Source organism: Centrocercus urophasianus, unplaced genomic scaffold, assembly GCF_019232065.1.
Source record: "Centrocercus urophasianus isolate 14NV4802_14NV808 unplaced genomic scaffold, USGS_Curo_1.0 seq_7, whole genome shotgun sequence".
Lineage (NCBI taxonomy): Eukaryota > Metazoa > Chordata > Aves > Galliformes > Phasianidae > Centrocercus > Centrocercus urophasianus.
Genome location: NW_024885310.1, coordinates 5,006,830 through 5,034,735, shown reverse-complemented (window position 1 = coordinate 5,034,735; position 27,906 = coordinate 5,006,830). Strand labels below are relative to the sequence as shown.

At 37.1% G+C, this 27,906-nt stretch overlaps 1 long non-coding RNA gene across 1 annotated transcript in view; it reads left to right on the top strand.

Moving 5' to 3' along the window:
• Positions 1-27,906, top strand: part of LOC122170422 — a 92,305-nt gene that overhangs the window by 15,547 nt on the left and 48,852 nt on the right. Inside the window, exons 2-5 of the long non-coding RNA XR_006171755.1 lie at positions 4,053-4,130; positions 4,804-4,983; positions 10,629-10,743; positions 25,597-25,698. This is a non-coding gene — a long non-coding RNA (uncharacterized LOC122170422). The remainder of the gene's footprint in view (positions 1-4,052; positions 4,131-4,803; positions 4,984-10,628; positions 10,744-25,596; positions 25,699-27,906) is intronic.

The window sequence follows — 27,906 nt, the reverse complement described above, 5'->3', positions numbered from 1 at the left end:
GGAATAGGAGGCACTAGGTTGAAGCAAAGGGAGGGAACTATCCTTCTAAACATAGTGAGATCTCTGTGTTGATAAATGCCCTAAAGCGTGCATGAACCTTCCACTCCGTGGCATCATGCTGGTGTTGGCAGGCACGCAGCTTGTAGTCATTTGCAATGGAAGATACTTGTGAAATGGAAAGCCTAATTGGTAGTAAATATGGAACATCTCATTATATTTTGAATTATTTTTTTAGCATTTGCCCAAAATAGAGAGAATCACTGTAAAATTACATAGTATTTATTCTGCTGTTGGCCTGAAGTGAGTAGGTATCTCATGGCTGGCTTCTGAATTGAGCTCCTTCATGCAATCCCAAGAAGCAAGAATCCAAAGTTGTCAACAACAAGGCATGAAAGCACTGTGAAAACATTATCCTAAGTGTAAACATACTCGTGATTAAGTTCTGTCCAGGAATAAATTCCAGGTGTGCAACATGTATCTTTTCATAGTTAATCTGTACAACATGCACACTTTAGCATGGGGCTTCCTTTCCTGTTTGCTTTTGGCTATTAATCTCAGAACAAGCTGTGCATAGGTGTTAGGTCTCCTTGCAAAAATTTACCTTATCCAAGGTGGCATCTCATGTATGCTGGTATTGGCAAGCAAATACATACTGTTCTGAAAGAACTCATCAAATAGGAACATGTTAGTTTACAGGTTTAATCCATATGATATTTATTGGCAGTCATACAGGCAATGACAGGCAGCCAACACACTATTCACTAGACTTTTCCACCCATCTGTTTATCCATCTGTTACTTGAAAAATAGATTGCTTTCTTTTTTTCCCCAAAAAAGCATTATTCTAGGAGGCCAGTGAGATAAAGATACCTTGATGTATTGAGTCCACCATAGCAGGTCTATCTGAAACACCCAGCAGTATCTTGAAGTGAAATAAATGGCCCATCTCCAGTCCCCAGCACATATAAACTTGCTTTTGTATACCACTAGAATAAACTCAAAATGGACAAGCTGGGCATCCTATTTTGTGGGTGTGAGGAGACAGAAGATGGCTTTTTGACTGTGTTCTGGAGTTGTACACTGCAGAGCACATGCTGGCTAGTTAAGATCAGAGTGCTCTGGGAAAAAAGAGTAATCTAATCTTTAATCAGAATGGCAATATTAACTTGTGCACTGTGTTGGCATAGTAAGAACACCTCCAAAAGAGAATGAGCTTATTAAATTTCAGTCAGGTGCTTAAAAACATCATTAATATTATGCTTACGCTTCTGAGTACTGCCATCTCATTGTTTTAAAATATGTTTTTGCTCAAAAATTATAAACATATTTTTGAGGGAAAAAGTTTTTTTAAGTGTGAATATATATTTTTAAATATAAACAATTTAAAAAAGCAATGCAGAAATTCTCCAGCTTCAAAGCTTCAACTTTTCGAAGCTTTGCAAACAGCCACATACCAGAAATATTACTGGAATCACAGAACTGTAGAAAATTACTTATGCAGTTTCCAATGGGAAAGTCCTTTATTGTTTTGAATTTCTGTGTAAAATGAGTGTCAAAATGGAGAAATCTCAGAATCAGAAGAAATTTCAGATACTTGTTGTGTAATTGTGCTGATGAAGAAAGCTTGCCTTGTCGTATAGTTACAACATCCCCAGTTTTGGGAATATGACAAATGTCCATTATAGGATTTAATTTCTGGTTGATGGATTATCTGATTCACATCCTTTGCCCTGTAAATGCCTTAGTGGTGGATCTAATCTGATTTGTTTCTGCAACGTGGTGGTCCAGATATGGAATCAATGATAGTGTTTGGCAAACTTTTCTGTTGGGAGATCTGCTTTCATTTTGGTAACATTTTTAGCCTAAGAAATGAGTAAGCTGATAAAGATGTCGATAAATATTTTCCGGAATATTAGGTGATAAAGACTTGTGCCTAAAAATACAAAGCCCAAGAAACTCTGGTGGATATTTCCCCCAGTTGAAAGACAGTTAGAAATGGCTTGTTCAAGAAGGCTGGAGCACGAGACCATCTTTTCTCCAGTGTTATTGTGCTGTCTGCCCTACAGAGGGAGTGAAAGGAGCCTGTTCCTTTTAGGAATATTTACCTATCAACATAGAGAAGAACCAGAGAACAACAGGAGGTGCTGCTTATTTTTTTCTTCTGATTTTTCTGTATGCTTTTCTACTTGGAGTGGGAAGGTTTCAGCAAATGTAAATGTAAATGTAGCTGACAGCTAAGTAAGGATATTGTTAGTATTTGTCCAACAGGCAAGCAACTTGCAAGCATGATTTTTTTCCTTCAATTTAATTTATTTGAAAGCATTAAAAATAATTTACCAAATTGGATCTATTTTTAACATTTCCTAAGGGAGTTTATTCACAGATTTCACAATTATACGTAATCTCATTAGAAGGCTAAGGTACTTTAGGATTTTCCCCCTGACTATTAGCAGTAAGATTGTTTGTAGCTCAGTGCAGAATGGGCCATTCAGTGAAAAAAGAACTTGAAAAAGGATTCTTAATCAGAAAATTGCATCCTATCTTCTATAACAAAGAACCGATAGTATAAAAGAAAAATAGGAAGCAAATATAAAACAAAATAACTGTTTTTTGTTGCTGTTGCTCTCACATGGGCTAGGTAGGCTACTGAAAATAACCCCCAAAACATAATTTATGAAGATAGTGCTCATTTTTCTTGAAAGTAATCAGTAAATTCATAATTTTAAGCTTTTATAATTCCATGCCTTGCAAAAATGCTTTGAGGGTATTAAAAGTACCCTCACGTGTACAATGTGGTATGGAAATAATGAAGTATACTAATGTGGAAAGCTTTTGGGAGAATCTTCAAGGAAAGACTTCCCTGGCATACATTTAAGTCTGTAAGCTAATTTAATTAATGCAAGGAAACAATTTGCGTATTTTTCTCCAGAGAAAGAAAACCCTATGGAATAAAAATATGAACGCATATGGTAGATGAACTAAAGTCACATGGGAATTTACATGAATTTTCTGTTCCCCATGCTGATGTTCTGGGTTTGCAACGCACGCAAAGTGACTTAATCCACCTGAAAGAGACTGCTTCTGTCTGATTTGCTCAGTTAGGCCCAAAAGGCTCAGAAATCTCATGCTTACTGTGAGCCAAGAGTGATTAAAGAGTAACTTATGTGGACTTGCTCCGTACATTGATATCCTATAGTCTAGACCACAAGCCCTCAGCTTTTCCGCCTTTGTGAGGGTTTCTTAATTCCCAGAAATTACTCATAGAAAGGTGTAAGCAGGGAAGCATAATGATTTGATGGCACTTCAGTGTTCTGTGAAAAACAATATACCTCAATCGCTGCATAGCAGAGAGAACACGAAATGTGTTTGTATTCATTGAGGACTCCTCCTTTGAATGCTGTTACAGTTTGACTGTAATGGAGTGCGTGTGCGTGTTCCACGTCATGCATGAGTAGTGCTCATCAACAGGCTGTTCTAAGGCTTTGAAAGCTACAGCAGATAACCTGTGGTGGGATCTGATCTCATTACAGATTACTGCGTGTCTGTTAATTACCATAATTTTGTGTCCTTGAGATGATGTGTCCACTGCACTGATTTCTAGTGGTAACTCAAAGTGTGGAATCGCACTTCACTGTTCATTTTTCTGTGAGTGTAGCAACTTAAGGAGTAGCACAGAGGAAGACAAGCAATGCTTGATAGCAAGAAGACTGCTGTAAGCAGAAAAGGGAAGCTAGAGGTAGTTCAAAGAAAATAAAAGTAAAAGCAAAATAAGAGCTTTCAGATATTTACTCTGGAAGCTGGATTCTTTCGCCTGTTGTGCAGCAGCCACTCAAGTAATTTACCCAAAGAAAAGTACTTTCAGCAATTTTCCACTTTTTCTTCATATATCCATAGCACAGTTGAAAGCCTAGACTGTAGGCTGGAAGACATAAAAAGCCAGCAGTTAGTTGGAAAATAACATAGATACTTGAAGGAAATCTTGCAACAAGCCTTCTGACCTGTACAATTTAGCAGATTCCAGTGTACTTTACCATGTGTTTGCTCCTTCCCCAGGTATAGTGGATACTGAAGAAAAGTGAAGAGCGTTATTTGTGAAGTGAGGCATTGCTCAACACATGAAAAACGGCCCAGGTCTGTGTTATTTCTTTATATTACTTCAGCTTCTGTACTCCAGAATATAATTGTATTCGTAGAACAAATTTTTATTTGAATTTGAGATGATACTTTTCTCTCAGCTTCGTTGACAAACATGTTGTCTGTAATAGCACTTTAACTGTACTTTTTCTCTTTTCTGTGTTTGATGCTTTCTCAGGATTTTCATTAGCTCTTCTCTATCCTTTCCTCTTACTGTAGGAAAATTTGAAATCAACAGTCTTCCCGTAGCTGAATTCTCTCCCACTTTTTTTTACTGTGGTCTGTGACCACAAAAGTGGATTACTGTATCAGTGTATATTACAATTCATATTTTAATATGCCTTTCCTGGAAATCTATCTCCTTACATATGCACTTATAGGAAAGTTCCCGTAAGATCTGAACGTGCAAAACTGCTTTTAGTGTACCTGTATCTGTAACTACTGGTCCAGAAGGAAGTTCTTCCAACACTTGCTAGCACAAAATATAAAAATCTGAATCCCAATAAGCTTGCAGTTCCAATTCAGCTTATACCTCAGCTGTTTAGAGCACCTTCAAACTGAGGAGAAAACAACTTTCTTGGTCATATGTTTAAAATATCAGCAAGACAGTGAGATTTGGACAGCCACTTTGAAGGCAAATAACAAAATGTTAATTTTATGCTTTCTTCAGGTATAATTCAAAGTCCTAGATAAATTCTGTGGTCTCTGAACAACATTCTTATCATCGTCCCAACACAAAGTTCAAACACTTTGACTGCTCTGTGCTCTACACTGGGAAACAGGACAGAGCAGAAAATGGTGTATTCTCAACTAACGGCCTCTTCAGCTGTTCAGGAAGGATTATGGAGAGGTAAGTGATGTCCATTGCCTGGCAGAACCACTCTCCTATGTGTCCTGCAAGATCTGTTTCTCTTACAGTTTATGTTGTCTTCACAGTTACAGGTGTCACGGTTACTTTTCTCTTGGTCTGTATTTTGTATCTGTACCTGTTGATTTTGTTGATACATGTATATATAAATGTATATGCATATTGCAATGGCTTTAAAAAGTACTTTCAAAGATTTAATAGAGCTTCAAATGTCTATAATTCCTCATGGTGGTGCATGAGGTCACCGAGATTGTCTAGCACTGGGTAGCAGCGGGGTTGTTGCTTCTTATGGGGATTTGCTGCCATCATGCCGCCCAAGATTGATGTCCGCATAGGGCCCTACCACATCAGATCCATGATGTTCCATGGGCTGAAATCTGAAATTGGGAGATAAATCTCTTATTGTCTGTAAGAATTATCTGAACTCTGGGATAATACTTAACTTTCACTGAAATGTATAGAATAAAATATAATGGGATTCAAAAGCAAGAAGAGAGAAGTTCAAGCACAGTGGCTTTTAAAAGTCCAGGAAACAATCTTTAAGCTTTTCTCATGGTTGCTTTTCATCAGCCGACACCTGGATCTCACTTAGCCCTAGACCTCTCTGATATTAACAGTTGGCCTTTGCCATTTAGTTGTTCATTTATTCCACCTGCTGTCTAAGAAAAATGCATACAAACCCTTATCTTATATATCAGTCTGAAGGGAATTTCATGTGGGTGCTGGTAAAATTCAAGGAATCCAGAACTATGTTAGGAAATAATTATACTGTCACTGAGAGGTGAGTAGTTTACCAAATGCCAGAAGAATTATTGTTTAGGATTTAAACACGACTGTTTCTACTTCTCTTCAGCACTAGTAGCTTTGAGTAAAACAGGCTAAGAGGTACAAAAGAATTTCCTTAATGTGCAGGCCTGCCTTAGAGCATTTTCAAAGCTATTTTTCTGCTTATGGTGACATACTGAGAGAAATCTTTGCATATAGAATATCACTGAATGAAATTTTTTCAGACAGATCTGATCTGTAAGGTTACATGGGCAGTAATTAATCATACAAATAGCTTCAGTCACTCCATGATCTTTGGCTTCCCACACATTCCAGAAGAGCGGGACAGCAGTAAAAGTAGGTCTACAGCCATCCCTGGGATTAGGTTCCTTTTCCCTTCCCATCCCTGAAAGAAATTACCTCGGCTTTTTCTGCCACTGTGAGGTCTGACAATCTCATGTGCAATTCTCTTGATTCTAATCAATTGGTAAGTGTTGTTTTTCCTCTGGAATGATTTTATGCTTCAAATCAATATGTTATTTGGAATTACTTCTTTACTTGTCTTTGGTCATGCTGTTGGTAGATGAACTGGGAGAGCAGAATTAAAAATAATGCTATTTATTTTTGTCAACTGGCTTGTTGGCTGCTTGTTTAGATGAAGAGAGGAAAGAAAGGTGCTATGGAACAGAGACTTCAACTTTATTGAGGCAAAGATGCATTCACTTAAAGTCATGATGATTCATTGTTTGTAAAAGATCTATTTTTAGCTGGCCTGAATTATATGGAGATTAAAGAGAATCATTAGCATAAAATTCCCCTTGATGCTTCTGCAGTTGGTATAATACTGAAGACTTTGATAAGATTTCTTCAGCCTAGATAACTTTGGTGAATCCCTAAGTGTGCACAAAAGGCTGATTGGTAACCATACAGAAGCTTTTGTGGGTCAGTGATCTATTCCTCTGAGGACAGTGCCACTTTTCATACAGAATGCATTCCAAAATAAAGCTTTTTAAAACTGAAGTGTCGGAAGAAACAAGCAGATGAAAAGGAGGAAGAGTGCATTTACAGCATTGGTGCTGGGTTTTGCTGTTTGCTCTGACGCAAGATGAATGCTTCTTTCACTTCACTGCATCCATCCAGGCCATTACTTCCTGTCACATAAAAATGCATGCAGCTCATGGGACTGCTGCGTGCTGCAGGCTGCAGTGGTGGGGACGATGAGCGCCTAACTTCAGTCACAGATGAGTAGCTGTGTGATCACTGCTCCTTGTGTACCAGCACACCATAGCAACATGACTCTAAAGGCATCTCTTACAATCCCTTGGTTGTTGCAATAAGTGATGAAGGTGGCTGAATAAGTAATTGTCACCAAGCACTTTTCAACTGTGCAGTGCACATTTTGCTGTGTATTACGTTTGTGTAATGATCAACAGTGTTTGACATCCTGGGACAAAATGTCTTTGGAAATTAAGGCCAAAAAGTGCTAACTTTGTGTTTTTGAAGAAAACTAACAGCAAATATAAGAAATAATGTATAAAAACGTAAGCAAATGACCTCCATATTTAACTAGTCCACGGCAAACCTACGTCATATATGTTCCCTTAACACAGTGAAATCTAATTTCTCAGTCTGTCATGAATTTGGCCAATTGGCTTACCCTTAAACTGCTGAGTTAAATCATGGTGACACAGCTACTCTACAAATGTCATCTCTGAAACACCCTTATCCTTTTGTCCTAAAAAGACTCACTCCTCCTTCATGTCCTTACATAAAACAAATTTGCTGGTAGAGGACAAGAATAACAAGAAAAGGGAAATCAAACATACATCAAGAAGAATGTCAAGACATAAGCAATTGTTTTATAAGAGAAGATTTTATGTGAGTTATCATTACACAGAGCTGAGATTCATTGGAAATTTATGTATGTGAAGAGAATACTTAGAATAAATCCATTGCAGTAATTCCTGGTGTTACTGGAGAGACTGTTAAATATGTCTTCACATTATGCAAAGCCAGCAAACAAAATTAAGGGCCACAGCTTTGAGAAGAGTTGTTTATATTATCTGTTAGAGCAAAATGTCACAACATGGAGTCTTCTGGAAAAAGCAAATAGGTCATTAAATCTCAGATGAAAAAGCATGTTTCCAAACTACTGTGGCTCTTTGTCTGCAGCAGTGCTTGTTGGGCTGTGGCTGTGATTTCATGAAGACAATTGGACAGTAGGTTTTAGTGGGACTAAATTTTGTCCCACAATAAGAGAATAAAGGGCTGTTTTGAAGAGTGCTCCATGCATAGAAAGAGACCCACCTGCTGCAAGACAGGTGGTAACCACTGCAGCAGGCATACGAGAACTCATGGCACCTTACTTGGATTACAGGAAAAGGAAAAATGAATCAATAAAGAAGAGCTGATTCAGAGGAGCAACCTCTTGACTTTTTATTGGAGCTTTTGTAAGACTGTGATTAGGTTGTATGCTGGGATAATGGAGATTGCAAATGTTGAACTCATGACATGTGAGCCTCACATGGTTTCCTGCCTGCTATATGCGTGAAAAAATCTAATTGGTGCTAGGATATGACTTCTCATGATCTGTTTTTGTCTTCCATGTTGCTACGTAGTAAAAAGAGCTCATGCTGTTACCAAACTCAAGGAGCTGGTGGGATTGACATTCAGTCCCCAGCGGCTCAACTGTGAAATGCAACACTCTTGGTCTCAGAGAACTTGGAACTATTGAAACAACCTGCCCTCCTATATTAGCTCAGAGAATGGCCGGCTGCCAACAGCAAAACTGAAGTTATTTCAAATCTGTCATCATTTCTAGACTCGAGAAAATTTTAAAATAATATTTGTCCTTTATGCTTGTTTACTGCCATGCTAATGAAAGGGGGGAGTATTACATGTAACTTTTGTAAGAGAGGGGAAAAGAAAAATAAAAGCTTTTATCTGAGCATCAAGTGCTTAGTGTATATGTAGCATTGCACTAAATAGGGTTTTATGGTTTCTAGGCAGTGCCAAGTTGTAATTTCTGTCCAGCAGTAACAGGGAATATTTCCCAGTACTGAATCTTGATTGCCTATGTTGTTTCCTGTTAGAATAGTTCTTGCCTCTTCTGTTTGGCCCGGTCAGAGTTTTTCTCATAGTTTCTTGGACATGAGAGTAGCTGGTTTGGGCCAGGATTCACTCCCAGCAGACAGCTGGGAGCGATCCATTTTTAGAAAGAGATAATTTCATTTTACAAGAGCAGAAAGACCCATGGCTAAGAGGATAGACAATAAACTCTGGTAATAGTTCAGCTAGTTGTGGAAAATTCATGGAAGACATTTTTAAGTGGACTTCAGTGCTCTCCGCAGTTCCCAGAACTGGACAGTTTTCTTCCAATAGGAAGTACAACTCTTAAATCTTGGCTAAAATTGACACCAGTTAGAATGGATAGAGTTACAGAATTTTACAGTCCATAGCATAGAAAAAAAATCCTAAGATTAACATACTGAAATATAGCTGCATTCAGTAAGGAGTGAGGATAAGTAATAGGAAGACAGAAATGAGAAAATTGATCCTTCTAGCTTTTGGAGAACAAGTTGCTGAGGTTTCACATGGCATTAACTTGAGCGTTGTGGAAGCCATTGAAAAAATCATAGCAAGATGGTTCTTTTGAGGAGACCTTTATGGTCGAGAGTTCTGAGGTTAAGTAGCATTTTGTAAGGTTGCATCTGCATGATGCGTGAAAGCAAATGTCACTCATTCTTGGTAGACTGAAATGTGGGTGGTTTCACTGTTGGCATGGGCTGCCTGTTTCAAAAGATTAAAATAAGAGTTCAGTTTTTATATTGAAGCAGTTGGTTTAATAAATATGAGGTGGTGTATGTGATTAGCTTCCCAGAATCTCCCAGGAGAACTGGAGTGAGATGTAAACACATAGCAGACATTAGTGATGTCCCAAGAATACATCAAACTGCTATCGCTCAGCAAAAGTAGATTTTCACTGTACTGAGATAAACAGGTTTTACTACAAAGTTATGACAGATATCTTGCAAGTAAGAGGGGACTCTGCTTCTGAGGCTTTTGTTAGGACAGGCATTTGGAATGTCATAAATAAAATGGTTAATATTTCATAATCATATTCATTCACAAGATTTTAATCTGCTTTTGAAGAGTTTGCAGGATTGCTGCTGTCTAGATTTCTGCATGTTTCACGTGATATACTAACTGCTTCTTTGCAGCGTCATGTGGAATCCCTTCCTACTTTTAGTTAATTAAAAGTGTTCTAAAATCCTTAGATTTCTTTTGATAAGCACTTTCCGTAGCTATGTTCTTAAAAAGCAAATAATATCTGGCTGATGTTTTTAAAATCAGTTTGTAAAATGTATTGTGCATATGACATTGGCCCTACATGTGTAAGGGTTGTATGGGGCAGGAAGCTGGCTGAATGCTATGCTAAAAAGAAAACAGCTCATTCTTTGCATAAAAAGGGGGGAAAAGAAGACTGAAGTACTTCGACACTAAAATTATCTGAATTTTATCTCTGAATGATGTAACACTGAGCTCATGAGAATCAGATAAAATACAGATGAAGAGGCAAGAGTCCAGCTAACAGTTTTGCTGTTCACTTATTCGTAAGAAAAATGGTGATAAAATAAGAATCTTCTGAAGTCTAGGCAAGGTAAAACGAATTGAGGCAATGATTAAAATAAATATTTCTACCTATTAAAGCCTGTTGCTGGTAACAACAGAAGTTTAGTAATAGAAATATTTGTAGATTTACATTTCGTTGTTTACTTACATATTTTAATGAAGAAGCTACTTATTTCTTGTATGTCACTGTCACTGTGATTCATTTTGCTCTGTCCTAATTGTTTATTAAGAAGTTGACAAGCAGCAGCTGGGAAAAAGTCATGAAGTTTCAAAGAACCTACTGATGCCATCTGAAATCTAAGAACAAGTTGTTGCTGAGTTCAGAAGATACTGAATCCTAAAATGGTAAGGGGGACACAGATGTTTTTATCTCTGCTTTGCTAAGAAGTCATTCTTTCTTTGTGCTTTAGCTGTAAATTACTAAATGATACTCTACTGATACTTTAGAACATGTGAACATCCTTTCACAGCCTATTTGCATGAACCCGAGTTAAATAATTGTTTGAATCTGATTTAAAAACCTGGAGCAAATAATTGTGGTAAATTCAAACTGTTGGAACTACAGTGGGTACATTTGCTTGTCAGTTGATTCACATACAATTTTGCCCCACAAAGTTCTAGTCTGAAACTATAAGAGGGTCTCTTTATGATCTTCTGTACAGATACAGTTGTCCTTCTCTTTTCACAATGGAAGACTTGTTCAAATGAAAGCTATCCAAAAAGATATTTTAACTTCACAGATGCTAGATCCAATAGCATACTTGCACAAGGCACTGAATTACATATATTCATAGCTGGGGATCTGCAGAAAGCCATAGAAGTAGGGCATTGAATACACAGAAAGGAAAAGCTGTACGGGTCACTCAGCCTGGTACTTATATTTAAAATTAGAAGAAATTCATGTTACTGCTTGATATTCTTGCTGGGAGGAAAAAAAAAAAAAAAAAAAAGCAGTAAGTCTTTTTTATGCACAATTATAAGAAATTTGCTCATGTTTCCCCAGCGCAGCATTAGACCACCATTACAGTTTGAGCTGGTCTGGTACTTGTAATCCTGATGCTGGTACTTGGTAATCTGGTACTTTTGTTGCAGCCAGCTCAAAGAAAATGAAGTCTCTGAGTAGGAATGTACTGTGTGTCAAATGTAAAATTTGGAGAATGGAAACTTTCCGTTTATCCTGTCTCCTTCACCAGGGACACAGAGCAAATATGTTCTGCTGTATGGTCCTCCTAGAAGCTGCCATAACCACCTCACAGGTCCAGTAAGTGAGGCTCAGTCCTCTCAGTCTTCTTCTCTGGTGTTTGTAGGAGCATTCTCACTGTGCTAATGGCAGCTTGGCATGGCAGAAGCATATCACCTGTGTATGTTACTTTTCAAAGATCAGTCTTTGAACTGGGGTAGTCACAAAGGCCCAATAGGAAATCACTTCCTCACCCAGTAAACCAGCAGTGCTCTTGTCCAGACAGCAGCAGTGACAGCGAGTTGATTCTGTATTTTCTCACCAGGGGGATAGGAAAGCAATCTGCATGTGTACCACAGAAGGATGTGCAGCAATGGCAAGGTTAAGCCAGTGTCCTAAATCTATAGCAGCTCTGAAGGTGGAGTGAAAGACTTGGCTGAACTGGCCTCTTTTTAGGGGACTGGGCTGGCTCTGTCAACCTCACACAACCTCCAAGCTGCACATTGAGTTTTTGCTGACTGTAAGTTGTTACGATTTTTGTTGACTACATAATCAGGTCTAAACAGTGGCTTCTGCATTATAGTGTGCACTGGTGCCATGCAGAGATTTAGGGGTAAGAGTCACAGCAGTTGGCTTTCCACTTGGTGTTTTCCATCAACTGACATTGTTGATTTATTTATTTAGTTTTTCTAAGAAATAGTTGATCTAAGAAATTGTTGGTCTAAGAAATGATTGATCTAATGATACCAGTCGTAAGTAAAGCTTAATGACGCAAAGATACAGCATAAAGACATGGGTACAAGCCAAGTGTATAGTGTAATGTTAGTGTATAATTTATTTATTGGAGAAGAACAATAAGGTAATTTTATTAAAGCAGTCGTAAGAAGGAAATCTCTAGCTCTTAATACAAAAATTCTATGATGGGAATTGGGGTCAGATGATAATTATTAAGATAGTTGGCATTGCGGATATGTCTTGCATATGATGCTGAATGGAAGTTTCTTTCATAGCAGTTTATTTTACAAGCTAATACTGCATAGCGTGGAATGACACAATTAATTATACTTAATGAAGAATAGCATGAGGCTACCCAGTTGGTTTTATGATAATTTGCCTAGAAGATGATGAAAGATTTCTTTGTCCATTTCCAAGTGTCAGCTTTTAGAAATGGTTGATTTTGTTGTCATTCGTTTACAGAAAAACCGTGGACTTTCTTGTGTATGTGAAATGATTTTTCCACATTTAATACGACAGTATTGTGAGATATCTGTACACCTTTGCCTTTTTAAATTTTAGGGATATTAATATACTTTTATGTAGACGATTTACATTTTTGATCATTTGGTACCAGTCTACCCTTTTTCTGAAACAGCAAATTAGTATTTATAAAGCACTGTCTGCAGGCAAGGACTTTCTTGGGTGGCAAGATCGAAGTTGCATTGAAATGATGTTTTATGTGTGTTATTTTTAGAAAACCTGTTTATGTATAGGGAGCACATAGACCATGTTCTGCTGCTAAAAGTTTTGTGGTGTGTGACTGTGTCACATTTTAAACCCTCTGAGTTCTTTTTTATGACAGTGATAAACAAATATTGTGATCACAGAATCAAAGAACTGTAGGGATTGGAAGGGACCTCAAGATATCATTGAGTCCAACCCTGTTGATGATGGTCATGATGAGTATCAGTACATTGCTTCCTGGTTGCACAAGAGTAATAGCCTGTTGTAAAGATCTCCAGACATCTGGAAGTTTGTTCTTTTCTTTCAGAGCTTTTCTGTATAGTCTGTGTGTGTGTCTGCATTAATTTAAGGCAGCTGGACGGGTCGAATGTACCACTTTTCTGTACATCAGATGCTGTGAAACATTTGGAAATTTCAGCATAGTTCTTTGCTCACTATTGACTCTAAAATAGGTGTATATGTGTGTGTTACAACAACAAAAATGCTTCAGGGAATGACACATTCTGGTGCAAAATATTCTCCTTTTTTGTGTGATGATTTCAAACCTTCATCAAATGAATACTGGTTATTTGTTATTTCCAGAATGTTGGTAGTTAGCCCAGCTTTTCTTGCCCTAGCAGTTATTATTTCTATATTATTATCATTGCATTTACCTTTCCAGCAGAGATTAGAGAATTCCTGCTTTCACTTTCACTGTAACACATGATTCAGGTACTTGTATTCTTTCTTCAGTAAATTCTTGATGTTCACACCATTAAAGACAGTTAATGGTCCCTGTCCGTTATCTCTGCATATGGCAAATCACACTGGGCTGCTGTTCCAGTTTCTAATTTGGTTCAAGACAGCTTGAAGTCTATTAGGGGTAGAAGTGGTAGCATTAAGTAACTAATACATTCATTTCAAACTGTGTAATTAACTACACTTTAATTCTGTTTGATTATTGGGCAGCACAGAGTATCTGAAAGACGTTAAACTCTTTCTATGACAAGTTTCTTTCTGAATGTATTCTGAGGACAGATCTATTAAGATTTTATGCCCACTCACATTCTGGCTTTGCGTATTTCTATTTTTTTTTTCAAGCCAGAAACAAACCTACAGCTTCTATATAATAAACTTCTGCACACTTAAATGCTGCAATTTTAATGGACCCACAAGTTATTGCATGCGTTTTTAGCTCACTGTTACGGCAAAAATGCAGTCTTTAGCAGATTTGCATTCCACTTTGTTGCTTTCTTTCTCACAACAAATCTCATCTCACTTGAGTTTAGTTCTAAGTACACCTGTTACTACTACTTCTTTAAAATGGTTGCAGCAGCCTAGAACACAGATCAAGATGAAATCCCATCTACTGTGTTTCATAATAAAAGGATATCGTGTGCCTGGAGTCCAGGATATCAGAAGAATAATTTGAGAGAAGGTTGATGAAGTAACAATAGACTACTGAAAACAGAGAGCTTTTTTTTTAAAAAAAAAACAAAAAAACAAAAAAACAAAAAAAACAAAAACTGGGATTTTTGCTCTGATTTGACTTGGATTCTTTTCCTCTCTTGGTTTTTTGTTTTTTTTGTTTTGTTTTGTTTTTTGTTTTGTTTTTTTTCAGGGTAAAGTAACAAATGCGATAGTTTGTAGGCAAAAAGAAAGCAAGAAAAGTAAAATAAGTATTTCCTTAGAGAGAGTGTTTCCTAAAAGAGAACAGTGCAGTCAATCAACCAGCAGCATCCCATGCTTTTGCCACCAGCCTGACCATCATTAAATGAAAGTTGAAGCTTCAGAGTAGGACTTAGTGGTGAGGGAGGACATGAAAAAGGTTAAGGGCTGCTAGTTTGTTTTCTGCAGAGAGGGTGTTCATGTTGGTAGGGAAGAAAGTACACAGAAGCCTGAGGGAAAGCAGAAAAGGAGCTAGCAGAACCTGGTATCACTGAGAAAATAGAGGTGAGCTGCCGTGTGAACACTGGAGAAGAGCTGATTCCCAAAGCAAAGGATTGATGACAAGGCTATTGATTCCTATGGCTTTGCAACAAATCATACAGGCTGCATTGTGAAACACTGCTTGTTCTTCCCTGGTCTGGCTGAAAATACCCACATGACTGCCTGTGTCTTTTTCACATCTGAGAATTGTTTTTGGAAGATATTTTGCAAATATGGGTATACTTATTTTGATGTTCAGAGATTAACTGCTGCTTACAACAGTTAATAGCCACTCACACGTGTGGCCATGGAGGCACTGAGAAGAGACAAGGTGGCTCTTGGTACCACTTTGCTGCCTCCTGCTCAGGTGACTTGGCTCTGATTGTTCAGCACAGTCACTCAGCTCTTGCTCTCCTCTACACTCCTCCTTCATAAGTTTGGAAGTTTAAAAATTTTATCAACTTCATCTTTCTTTGCCCTATCACAGGGATTTCATCAGAAAGCAAAACAGCCCATCTCTGGGCAGATTTTCATTTTCTTTCACCAGTATTAACATATGTATTATATTAGATTATTGGTGTACTAATTTGTAGAAGTGCAGTACTAGCAGTAAAGACTTCAGTATTCCTCAAAATTGATGTTTTCATTCTAAAAAAGTAGTCTTGGAAAACAAGCAAATGAGACAGGATGAGACAAACATGTAACACGCTGAAGAACTAGCATGGGCATGTTTTTCATTTGTCATCCTGGGTTCTCTTTTTTTGCACTGTACTAAATGACCGTAGGCTATCTCTGACACTAAATTCTTAATTAAGGACTAGTCTTTGACTTCGACTTACCTCTGGTGAGATTTTGGAGTGTTGCAGTTCATCTGGCAGTAAGAAATACGTGAGATAAATACTCTATTTAAAAAGATTTTGTTATCTCATGTTTAGCCCTTTTTTCCCCCATGTGCCAAATGAAGAACTGGGGATGAATTTCATCAGCAGCTGCACTCTAGAGACTGAAACATTCTCAGTGTAGAAAATGCATTGCAATTTCTTACAGTAAGCATTTTGAACATCCAAGTGAGCATGTGCAGGAAGTAAATGAGGAAAGTAGGAAACAGATCACAGTCTCTCAAAGTAAATGTCAGCTTCAAAGGATATTGAGGACTTAAAAATAGTTGAAATTAGTTACCCTAGCTTTATAGTATATGCTTATCATTTTTCTTTCTTCATGATCTTATTCCTGGAAATCTGAGTCAGTTTTGCTTTCTGTTTGTATGTTGATTGTCTGAAAAAGCACATATTGAAGAGCTTAGAGTCCAGACTGAAACTAAATTTTGTTTGAAAGAAGAACCATCATAGAGAAAAAGCTTGGCACCAGCTGTGGTTAAAGCTGTATTCTGCTGGAGTGCGTAAGGATTCCTATCCGCATCCGTACCTCCTTACTTTTTTAAACTTGCAGATGTTTGAATGAGAGAGGAGATAGATAGAAGCTTAAGTCAGACTTAGTGTTGGAAGGAACAGTCATGAAAATTGCTCTATTTTCACATCTGGTTCACTAATGCTGAAATTACAAAAGTTATTGAAAATATATTTTGCAGATCCACAATCGAGTGTGTCTGTTTGGGATTAAAGATCAATTTTTTCTGTCCCCAGCATAGATAGTTTGTTACCCTGACAGCTCTTAAATGTCCAGCATGCTCTAAACAGGAAGTGCTAGGATAAATAATTAAAAAAAAAAAAAAAAAAAAAAGTGATTTTTATCTGTGTTAACATTAGGTTTTTTATCTTACGTACAGCTGGATGCAATCACAGCATCAGTTCCAGAGATTAAACATCCTGACAATACATATAAGAAAAATGGTCAGATTAATTTCTTTATCAAACGGAGTCGATTCAGAGTAAGGAATGGAAACCATCTGATGTATTTTACAGATCAAAGCTAATTCTCCATTGACACACATGCACTTGAGTAGGCGCGTCTGTGTGACAGCTAAATTATAGGAGTGCTTTACACACACATTATCTTGTCACAACACGAGAACATCCCACTGTGCTAAAATACCTCTTCCAGAGGAAACATGTAATTTACCTACAGTGCTGGGGAAGGTACTGAGCAACTTCATTCTTTTTACATCTTGTTTATTTCCACTGTCTACAGGCATGAGACAGGAGTGGAAGTTTTAAATAGATTTGAAAACTGTTTGTCTTATTTTACCTGTTATATTTGTTGCTTTGCCCTCTCTTTGCCTCCTGTCTGTTTAGTGAAATGTATTGGTAGCTGTGCCAGTGGCTGGAAGGAAAACAGTGATTTCAGCTTAGGGTTCAGTTGCATATTTAAAGAGACGGATGATAGGGATTTTTTGCCACTTAGGTGTTAGGGTGAATATGGCAATATTAGTCAAAGTACATTTAAAACACAGGATATGCAGCAAGGTGACAATCTTAACTGGAGCTGATTGTGCCAGGGCATTTTGTTTTGTTTCATTCTCAGCCCATTACACTGAGAAAGGGCAATTGCAGAGTTAGAAATTCTCTCATGGACTAAGCAGTTTTACTGTCCTGTGGTGTCATCCCAGGCTTCAGGTCCTGGAGACCAACCCTCCCTGATAAAGGAAAAAAAAAAAACCAACCCAAAACCAAAACCAAAACAAAACAAAACAAAAAAAAACACCAAAAAAAAAAGAGCCATGAGCACAGCTCACCTGCTTGGAGCCAAGTGTAGAGCCAGGGCAGCTGCTGGGCGCCATCTTGGGGCCCCACACCACCAAGGCGCCATCTTAGGGGCCTCACCACCAAGGCGCCATCTTAGGGGCCTCACCACCTGCCCTGCATTCAGTGCAGGTGCACGCAATGCTTTCTCATTTCATACAGTAAATATGAGGAAAGTGTCTTTTATTTCTCCAAGATGGTGTCCCACAGCAATTCTGCATTAGGGGGCTGGACACATCTGTGCCACCTTCTCTGCACTGCTAGCCTTTGCTGCTCCTGTTCACCTGTCGTTGAGCTCACACGTCCTGAATCCCTCACATGAAGGTTGGTTGCCATGGAAAGATTTGTGTTTCCAGAAATGAATATGTTCTGTGTAAGAAAAATTTAAGCATAATTCTGATACTATTTTAATAATAAGGAGAAAAACATGTGAAGGAAAGGAATTGAATAATGTAAAAAATGCACATCTATCTCCTATCCATGTTTAATCACGATGATTATATTGTACTTTTTCATTATATTTTGTGCATGCTCCGAAATATTCATTGTCCCATCTGAAATAGAGAATTATAATGCTGCACTTCTACTAAGTAATTTGAATTGCCAATTCATGAAATAGAGCTGGGTAGTTTTCAACATGTAAAGCTTTTCTGGATTTTTTTTTTTCTTTTTTTCCATCTATCAGTATCTCGTGACACAAAAATAGTTTGGCATACTTTTTCCCAACAGGGTTTCTTTAAGTTTCTGTATGAATTGTTCATTGCCATTCCACTATGCTATAAAGGCATTTTCTCTCTGATAAAGCTGGACATGCCTGTACTACTGTTCAAAACTGTTATGTAATAAACTTGTACACGAATGTGGTAAGAGAATGTGACGATGATTTTGAATTTGCTAAGGACTGATGCTTTCGGTGTTTTCTCATGAGAAACATGATCGTTATCTATCAATATATATATTTTTTGATTGCTTGAGGAAAACGTTGTGTGCTTTGTCATATTCAGTTAATTTTATAACTGATTCACTTGAATGCTGATGAATTTTAGTTGATCCTCAGAACTTCTATAAAAAATTCCTTTTCTATTCTCCCATAATTAAACTACCACTTATTCGACAGGGTATGTTTCATGATGCTGTGCTCCAAATCTCAATTTATACCCTTCATAAATATAATTCACCACATGGCATGTGCTTAATGATTATGTGCCTGGAATTCTCCTGTGAAATGGCAATTTTTGCTTTCCTTTCTTTTTTATCCCCTTGCTGTCCTCAATCCCTTACTTTCTTTCAGCATTGTTGGCTACAATAACAGCATCACAATGCTTCTCACAGTACACTGGTGAACAAAATGTAGATCCATGATGCTCTACCTTGGGTCAGCTTTTCTGTCTGGGAATTTAGAGAGTTAGGAGAGGTGAACACTGAGATTGAGAGAGAAATAATGTGTTTATGGTAGAGTACTGTAAATGGCTTTGTTCCAGTACTCATGTAAAACCTTAAGTGAATACAAAATAAACTCATGCTGCAATTATCTTGGCCATGATTTGACTATTGGATCAAGATTAAAGAATGTTCACACATTGCTGAGCTGTTAAGTTCAGCATTGCTATTTAAGTAACTTTTCAGTTTACTCCCACGTAAGCTTATAGTCAAAGGTCTCTGCAAAGCATTTGATGGTAGAATTGGGAAATCATGAATGTTCTTATCTGTTTGTATCTTCGTAAGAAGAATACCAGGAAACAAACAAATATTGTGACTGTGTGATCTTTAATTTTAAGCATTTTGTTTGAGTTTGACTCCTATGGATGGAAAGCTATTGTAATGTGCTCAGCACTGTTCCTATACTTCAGCTATTGTTAAATATATATTCCATTGTGGTTTATTTTGGCTATGAGCTTTGAGAAGTGAGAACCATGCGTCAGTAATTAAAGGCACTATCACAGATGAAGTTTCAGTTAGTTATCTTTTTTCTATCACAGCATCCCATGAGTCAAGGAAAGCAGTGACGTCAGTAAGGAGGAGATTATTTTTAGAAATGTCTCCAATGAAATGCACAGAAGTCGCAATACATCTTGACTTTCTGTACTATCACAGTCTCTTTTTGTCACCGCAGTATTTTAACTATTAGATGAGATTATCCTGTGAGAAAAGTGTCCCTTGCTATAATTTTGTGTTAGGGAAGAACTGTCTTGGTTTTGGTGAGTTTGTATAAGGATATCCTTCACAAGACTAAAATCAATGTGGTCTTCTTAATAGAGGAGTGAATTCTACTCAAAAAAACCCTCTAAGTTTGTACCCAAGTTTGCCACTGACACATTGAGTGACCTGTGAAAGAGATGATATTCCCTTTCCTCATCTTGATTTTCCGTCTGTGAAATGAGGATAATAATTCTGATCTACTGAAGAAAAGATGATTGAAGCCATATATGCACTCGTGATTGAAATTTGAACCTCTCTCTGCTGGGTAATGCAATATGAATAGAGAATGTTGTTGACATATTTTCTTTAAGATAGTCTGGTCAGTATTAATGCAGGGAGAAGAAGGCTTTGAAGAGAAGACAGTTCCTTCTTTGAAGCAAACAGGCATACACTGCATGCTGAGAAAGGGGCATATTGTTCTATTTTACATGTAGGTTACCCAAGCTCTGCATCTAGGGTTACACAGGAGAATAATACAGAACTGAGGACCTAACTAAACATTCAATGGCTTATCAAGAAAAAAATCTCATCTATCTGGCTTCTGTTTGCACTCATTTGGGTGCATCCTGCGTATCTAGTGATAAGAACTATTTAAATTAATAGAAGAAAAGAACTGAGGCTCTTAGCAAAGACCATGCTGGGCAATGCACTTCATAGTTTTTCAGGGCAAGTATATTTGATTGACCAAACAATGTCTATCTCTAGATTTAAATCTTTGACATTTACACAAAGATGTGATGGTGACTGATAGATTACAAGCTGGAGACGATGCTTGCTCTGCTGGATTTGTGAATTGTTTGTGAAGCAGCAGAAATTGGGCACACATAGCAAGGCACTTAAATGCAGGTATCTTCGGGGACCTAATGAAATGCACTGCTTTGAAAAAAACACCTTCCCTAGTTGTCACAAACTTTATACCAAAAGTATTTCTAAAAGCCAAGAACAGCCAAAAGAATTAGGTTATTTTGAGGGGAACAATGTATTGGTAGACATGCAGTGCACTCTTTATACAGGGCAAAATAAAGCATTTAGTTTCAAGTTTTCAAGCTTCCTGTGCAACATCTAATTCCTGGTGGCTCAAAACTCCAGTTTGTTATTCTCATAACTGAAAGAGTTTGAAGCTTCCTAGAAAGCTCACGGCGTATGACGGTCTTAGAAAATAAATTATGTAAAGGCTTATGTTGAAGATTTAGTCTCTCTGTTTTAGTGAACGTTGTGTTTGAGCTGAGATTATTCCTTTAGGCTTATTTTGAATATTGGAAACATGCACGTACCTTGTGTTTGCACAGAGAGATAAAACTGTTCAGTGCTATTGAGACATTTTGGATTTCAGATTCTGCATAAATCAATCAAGAGAAATTATTGTTGCTTCAACAATAGGTACAGTAATTGAATACACTCAATCCATTCACTAGTGCCTAATTTGACTTCTCGTAAGCCACCTTCCATTTATCTTTGTCAAGTAGCTATTATAGTAAGCTTTCATAGAATAAAATTGCATATTGATTTTTTTTTTCTTGGTGTGGTAAATGTTTGCACTGGAGTGTCATGCTAGAATTTCCAGATACTTAGGTACAAAATAAGCACCTAAGCATTAGTTGATCTGCTTTGGTTGCCACTGCAAATTTCAGTCCATCTAAATTCATTTGTGCAATTCTTCTGTGGAAATTCACAATAAATAAGTTGGTTTTTGTCATATATTAAGTATTCACCTCAATAAACTGTCTTGAATTTCTAGCATGAGCCCAGCAAAGCCATAGAATTATCTTTCCAAAGGAAAATTAAATAGACTTTCTGCCAAGTCTATCAACACTATCTTTGAAAGCAATAAACAGTCACTTAATGGCACGTGCCACCACCCATGTGAGACATGCTTCGTGTGGATTTTGATTGCATTTGCTGTTAAGAAAATTCTGTTAATTCTTTGAGCTATTTATAGCCTTCTTGCTGACTTGTCACAGCGTGTTTAACAGTGTGTTTAGCAGTCTGCATACTGCTTTCCATAACAGAGTTTTGTAGTATCTGGGGCCTTGAGTTATATTGTGACACGATGAGCCTTCAATACCAATAAGCATATATACGTAACATTTTGTTACTGGAAAGCATCCTAAAGGACAGTAGTGGAACTACACAACTTGATTAACTTTGGATTTTGAAACTAAGATAAAGCAGAGAAATAAAAGTAGTTATATTTCATGTTTATATATCAAGTAGTGAGCCAGAATGAGATGCTTTAAAATAAATGCTTTTGCCTTTGCTGGTGGAGATGGAGTCACACAAAAACTTTATAACTATATAATAGTTATATATGTATATAAAACTATATAGTAGCTGGGAAATGACCAAAGATCTCCAGAATCTTCATTCAGTAACTTCACTTTGAAGCAATACTCCTTCTCCAGTCTGTGATTTCTTCAGTTTATTGGTAAGAGATGCAAGGAGAAGTGCAAAGAAAACATGTTGACATTTTTAATCTCCTTTATTTTTTTTATTTTTATTTTTTCCCTTTTTGTCTCTTTTAGAAATCTAAATCACTTCTAAGTTTGCCCACTGACTGTCTGTGAGGATGACTTTCCTTATGGCTTGAAAGTATTAAGTTCATGCTTTTCTCATCACTGTCATAAGCCGTAACGTGCTGTTGTTCATCAGTGTAAGCTGAGCATCTGACAATTTAGATGACATGGTAAATATTTAAAAGAGAAATTTCAGATTCACTTTTAGCAGGTGGTGAGTGAATGCAACTAAACCAAGTACTTACCACTAAACCTTTTCAAAAACATCTTTATTTTTTGTTAAGTTCACATTTAGTCCATAATCCAAGAAAGACCTCTGCACGTGTGGCAGCCATACTGCCCCTAACTTCATCTTACAGGCTATGGCAGTAGGGAGGACTCTGCAGCATGACTGAACACAGAGACACATCCTGACCCATGCTAAGACCTGATCTCTCCAGACCTTTTCATCTTCATTGCTTTTTGTAGCAGCCTAGAAAGCCTAGCTTTTTAGATGTTGCTTGTTCACTTGCCAGCAGTCACTTTAATCTTAGTTTGTATTTTTATTTATTGGTTATAGTGCTGCTGATCAGCCCTCAGTTGTTTCAGGTATGGACTATGTTATGTATATTATGCTATTTATATTACAAATGCCAATGTCCAGTGAAACAGTTAATAGAGTCTTTGAAACTACATTCCAGTAGTCCAATTCACCAGGATTAATGCTTCTCGAATACTCCCCAGGGACTTATTTGCTTTCTGCCTGACATGGCAATCTACCTCTCTCTCCTAGTATTCTAGCCCTTAAAAGCCATCACAAATGTTGACAGCATCCTCCTTTTCTGTGCCTTCCTAAAATCCTCACTCACCAGCTTGCAAGTGAGTGTGCAGGTAACTATGTACAAGAATTTCTGTGAAAACTAGATGAAAATGCGCCAATAGGGAGGACAGAAGTGAGCTTGGAAAATGGTAGGAGGTCTAAATCAGTTATTTCTTCACCCTTTCATACCAAATATTTGAGTCAGAAGCACTGTGTAGGACGTTAGATTTCACTGAAAGAGATGAGAATAAGCAGCTCTTACTTTCTAGAAGGTAAACTCTCTCTTCCAACCAGACAGAGCAACAAACTTCAGGCTCCTCCCAAGTAGAAACTAAAAAGGCACAGCCAGAAACAAACTCGTTTTGTTCATTTTCATATCATTTTTACTTCATCCCTGGAGCAGAACGAAGGTATGTAAAGATGTATGCAATCAAGGAGGAAAAAATGACGTTCAGGCATTCATGTTGCAGTTTATTTGAGGGTCATAGAGAATGTTGAGCTAATTCATATTTCTCTGATAGTTAATTGGACTTACTGTGTCACTGTGTCAGGGAAATACAAGTTGGAAAGTATCTGTATTTGCTTAACTAGTAAAACCACTGTGGTTGTTCTGTTCCTTTTCTTCAGATGCAGGACGCTTCATATGCGGCTTCTTGGTGTTCTGCCTTGAGCTTGCACTCACTAATTTGCTTTGATTCTATCCTCTGCCTAAGTATGAGGCCCAACAGGACAGACTGATGTTGTCTTTCAGAGATTTTGCTTGTTATTTTTTCTCACACAGAGAGGAACAAAAATAATCTTTGTCAAAATAAGAGTACCGGTGGCTAACCTTTTGGAAAATAAACAGGATATGGAAATTGTTCCTACCTTGCAATATTTGAATTGTTATGAAAAAGTTTATGGGCTCACATTCATGTTAAGCATAAAAAGCTTAAACTGTAAATCACAACAGTGTTTTTAATATTTTTTCATTAAAGACACATGGAAAATCAGGGATATCTTGTAGTGATATCTTGACTATGATTATGTATGAGGCTCTGCTATATTAAACACTAGCCTGGAGTAGCATTAGCGTAACAGGAACAAGCATATACAGCTGTCTTTTGAATTAAAGACCAGTGTGTGCGTTCCTTTTATTGGTTTCAAACAGTTATTTGAGAACAATTAAAATATTAAAGCTAGAAAACCGATTTAAAAAGTAATTGAAAACAGTCCTTATTTACATACAGACACATTCATGTTTGAATTATTTTCTAATGGAAATCTCTCTTTTCTTTTTTTTTTTTTTTTTTTTTTTTATCTTTCTGTAGATGAAGCCTGTCCTTAATTTATTCTTAATGCAATAACAAAACCTACAGATTTTAAGAAATATTTTTGAGTTAGTGCTTTGGCATTTGTTGCCATATTTTGTAAGAATATGTTTCAAGAGCAAGGTGTATTCTTTTCTAGTTTTTTTTTGTTTTTTTTTTTTCTTTAATGAAAGCCTAGAACTTACCAATAAAACAAAATGTCTTTCGATTTTTTTAGTTGTTAAGGCTGTCTCAAGATTTATAGATATACATAGACTGCTCTGAAAGTAATGCCTCCTATTTATTTCCATGGAAACTACAATAGATACAGAGAGTGCAGTAACAATATTTGGTAGTGCAAATGCTCAGCTACGAATAGTATTTTTCAGCATAGCCACCACCATTAGCTGTGCATTTTTGCCAGAGATGAACAAGACCCTGCATGCTGCACTAGTAAAAATCTGCATGGCTGTCCAACGCGTGCCTTGTCTTTCATGTCATTGCTTCCACTGCTTAAACACACCCCCTACTTCTTCGCTGTGCTCACATCCGCTGTTTGGTCTCCACAGATGTTCATCAAGCATTGATGAATGTCAACGGATCTCACTTTTTCCTCATGAAGGAACTCAATAGCACATCTTTGCTTTATCTGCACTTCCTTGTCAGACCCCATTTGTTAGACTGCCCCTCTGCTGCCATCTGTCACACAGCAAGAAAATGTAATGGGGTATTGGTTGGGAAGGTCCAACCTCTCCTGCTATACCGCCAACAACTGCCTCTGATATTGTAAACCAACATAATAAAATAGGACACGTTACTATGCACCCTCATATTGATTATTTATGTGTAATTGTTTAATGCAGTTATATGTTTTATATTTCAATCACTTCACTGAAGATAGAAAATTTAATTCTCACAATAAACCTAAATAAATAAACTGTGATACTTCTGTTTCAGTGCTAGTATTGATAATGGTGGCTAGAAGTGATTGTAAATGCATTTAGTTTGTGAAATGGAAGGAGAAGTTCATTGTTCAAAAAGTTGTGATTTCCTACAACGTAACAGCAAGTCTTGTTTAAGATGTCTCAAGTAGAATGCCTACAATCAATAACACCTTTTTTTTTTTTTTGCTTTCTGTCTACTTTTGCAGCTGAAAGAAGAAACCTGAACAGGAGAGTCCAGCTTTCTCAGTTTTGCCAAAGATATCTCAGATTAAAGCATTGACATTGCACGTGTCTCTTGGGCATGAAAGGTAAGGGGTTTATGTGCTTGTTTCTTAATTAGCACTGTATTTTAAATGCAGCAGACAGTTCTTTGGCAATTTTGACCTTTGTAAACATCAGATTGTGTTGCACCATGTGAAGCAATCATGAGACAGTACTTTGCAGTGCCGTTCTATACTGCCTCTACGCTTGTTGTATTACTGTTGGTCAAGCTTTGAGCTCTCTGATAGATTTTGAAAACATTTTAGAATAAGCTTGGTCTCTGTAGAAATTGCATTTATTAAGGTCATAAGGTAAAACATATCCAAAAGAATGTTTTAACATTCTTACATAGCTCTTCTGGCAATTGAAAGGGTTTTGAATTGTGCATTTGAATCACGTTTGTGGCACAAATTCTCAGTCTTGAGTCAGCAGTTACCTAAATTCAATGAGTCTCTTTCCTTTCACAAGGCAGTAAACTCGCATTTAAAGCTAGATGTGCTGAGTATTAGGGAGTAGTGAGACTGTCTGTGTAGTTAGGTTTGAATTGGGAGCTCCGAGAGATCGTAAGTAGCTATGGCAGCAGTTGCTTTAAGCAGCTGCATCCCAGGAAAACTGGGAATATCATGGCAACCTCAGAGGATGGATTAAACTGGTTCTTCTCTTCTGTGTGACTGTAAGAAAAGGTCTGGAGAGCTAACACAAATGCGTTCATTAAATAATCAGGATTTTTGCAAGATCATGCCTTGTAATTGAATATCTCACACACAAACTTTAAAATTCAGGATCCAAACTAGACCAGTGCAGTATTGTGCCTTTCCTTAGAAAAGGCTTCCTCTTTTGACAGCTCATGTTGTGGTTTGCTGGTGTCATTAAATGCTCATTAATAATGAAAGCATGCATTGCAAATGTTTACCTTGCTTTAACTGGGATCTAAGCCTCTGGACAATGAAAATATGGAGGTAATGCTTTGACTGCAATGTTGCTACAATGGAAATGTACGTTTCAGGCATTATGAAGTGATTTAACTGACTTTAATATGTAGAAGTAAGCTCTGTTTTCAAGTGATCTATAATTAACCAAATATTCCTTAACAATCTAGAGTACTTGTTTTGGTGCTTTCCCATGATAAAGTAGCTTTATCATCAGAAATAATGTTACAGGTTGGCTCTAATCAGATATTCTCAATGTCTAATGTTCTTCTTGCTGCATGCAACTGAACACAGATGTGAACTGTAGGAAGGTGGCCAGTATTTCTATAAATTTGGCAGGCAGCGTATGGAAAGCCTTACAGTAGCTGGCAATTTTGGGGACTGTGAAAAGGTCAGACATGTTTTTATTACATAAATGTGTACAGCTTTGTCCTTAACAAGATCTTTCTTCTTTCTTTTTCTCTCTTCAACTACTGTTTTAATTTGGAGTGTAGAGAGAATGGAGACTTTTATTTAATTCTTCTTTTTTTTAATGCGTGCATCACTTCTAATAAGTTACAAATAATATTTCACACTGTTATAAAGCAGATGCAAATCTAATTTTCTGCAGTTTTCTGAGAAGACATGAACAGAAATGTAAATTACCACAAAACATTGAGAAATATGCTGTGGGGCTTAATGGCATTTATATCACAATACAACCACGTAACATGTATAGGTTTGCAATGTAGCAAAATGTTCAGTGCAAATAAGATGCACACAAAAGCCATCTGCATGGAGTTACGTATCTGCACATCTTCAAATATTTTTTTGATTACACTAATGGTAATAGCACAAATTTGGAGGTGTTACAGTTTACTTCAGGGAAGATTTGGGGATGAAAAGGACTGTAGGTGAGTTTGCCAAGAGCTACGTGTAGAAAGGAGTGGTCTTTTAGAATCAGTAGACAGCACTTAGTTTTAACCACTAATGATCTACATACATTTCAGGAAAGTTTGTTATGTTTTAGCAAGATGTTGGAACAACTTGTGGCTAAGCCTGTGTGTGTCCTGTAGACCACAGTCATGTTATTTTTCATTGCTTTTCAAAGCATAAACCAATATATAAATGTTCAAATAGAATTGAAATAGATCCGCACAGAAAATAATACCTGTCACCTTTTTTTTCTTTTCTTTATAAATGATCCCTGTTGAAAACTCCAATAATGGTTGAAAGGGCTCAAAAACGGAATAGTTTTAGGCAAATATCTAAAATATATTGATTTAAAGGATGCATGTTCTGGGCATATGCAATTAGTTAGATCGTATGAGGAGCTACTGCTAGTGA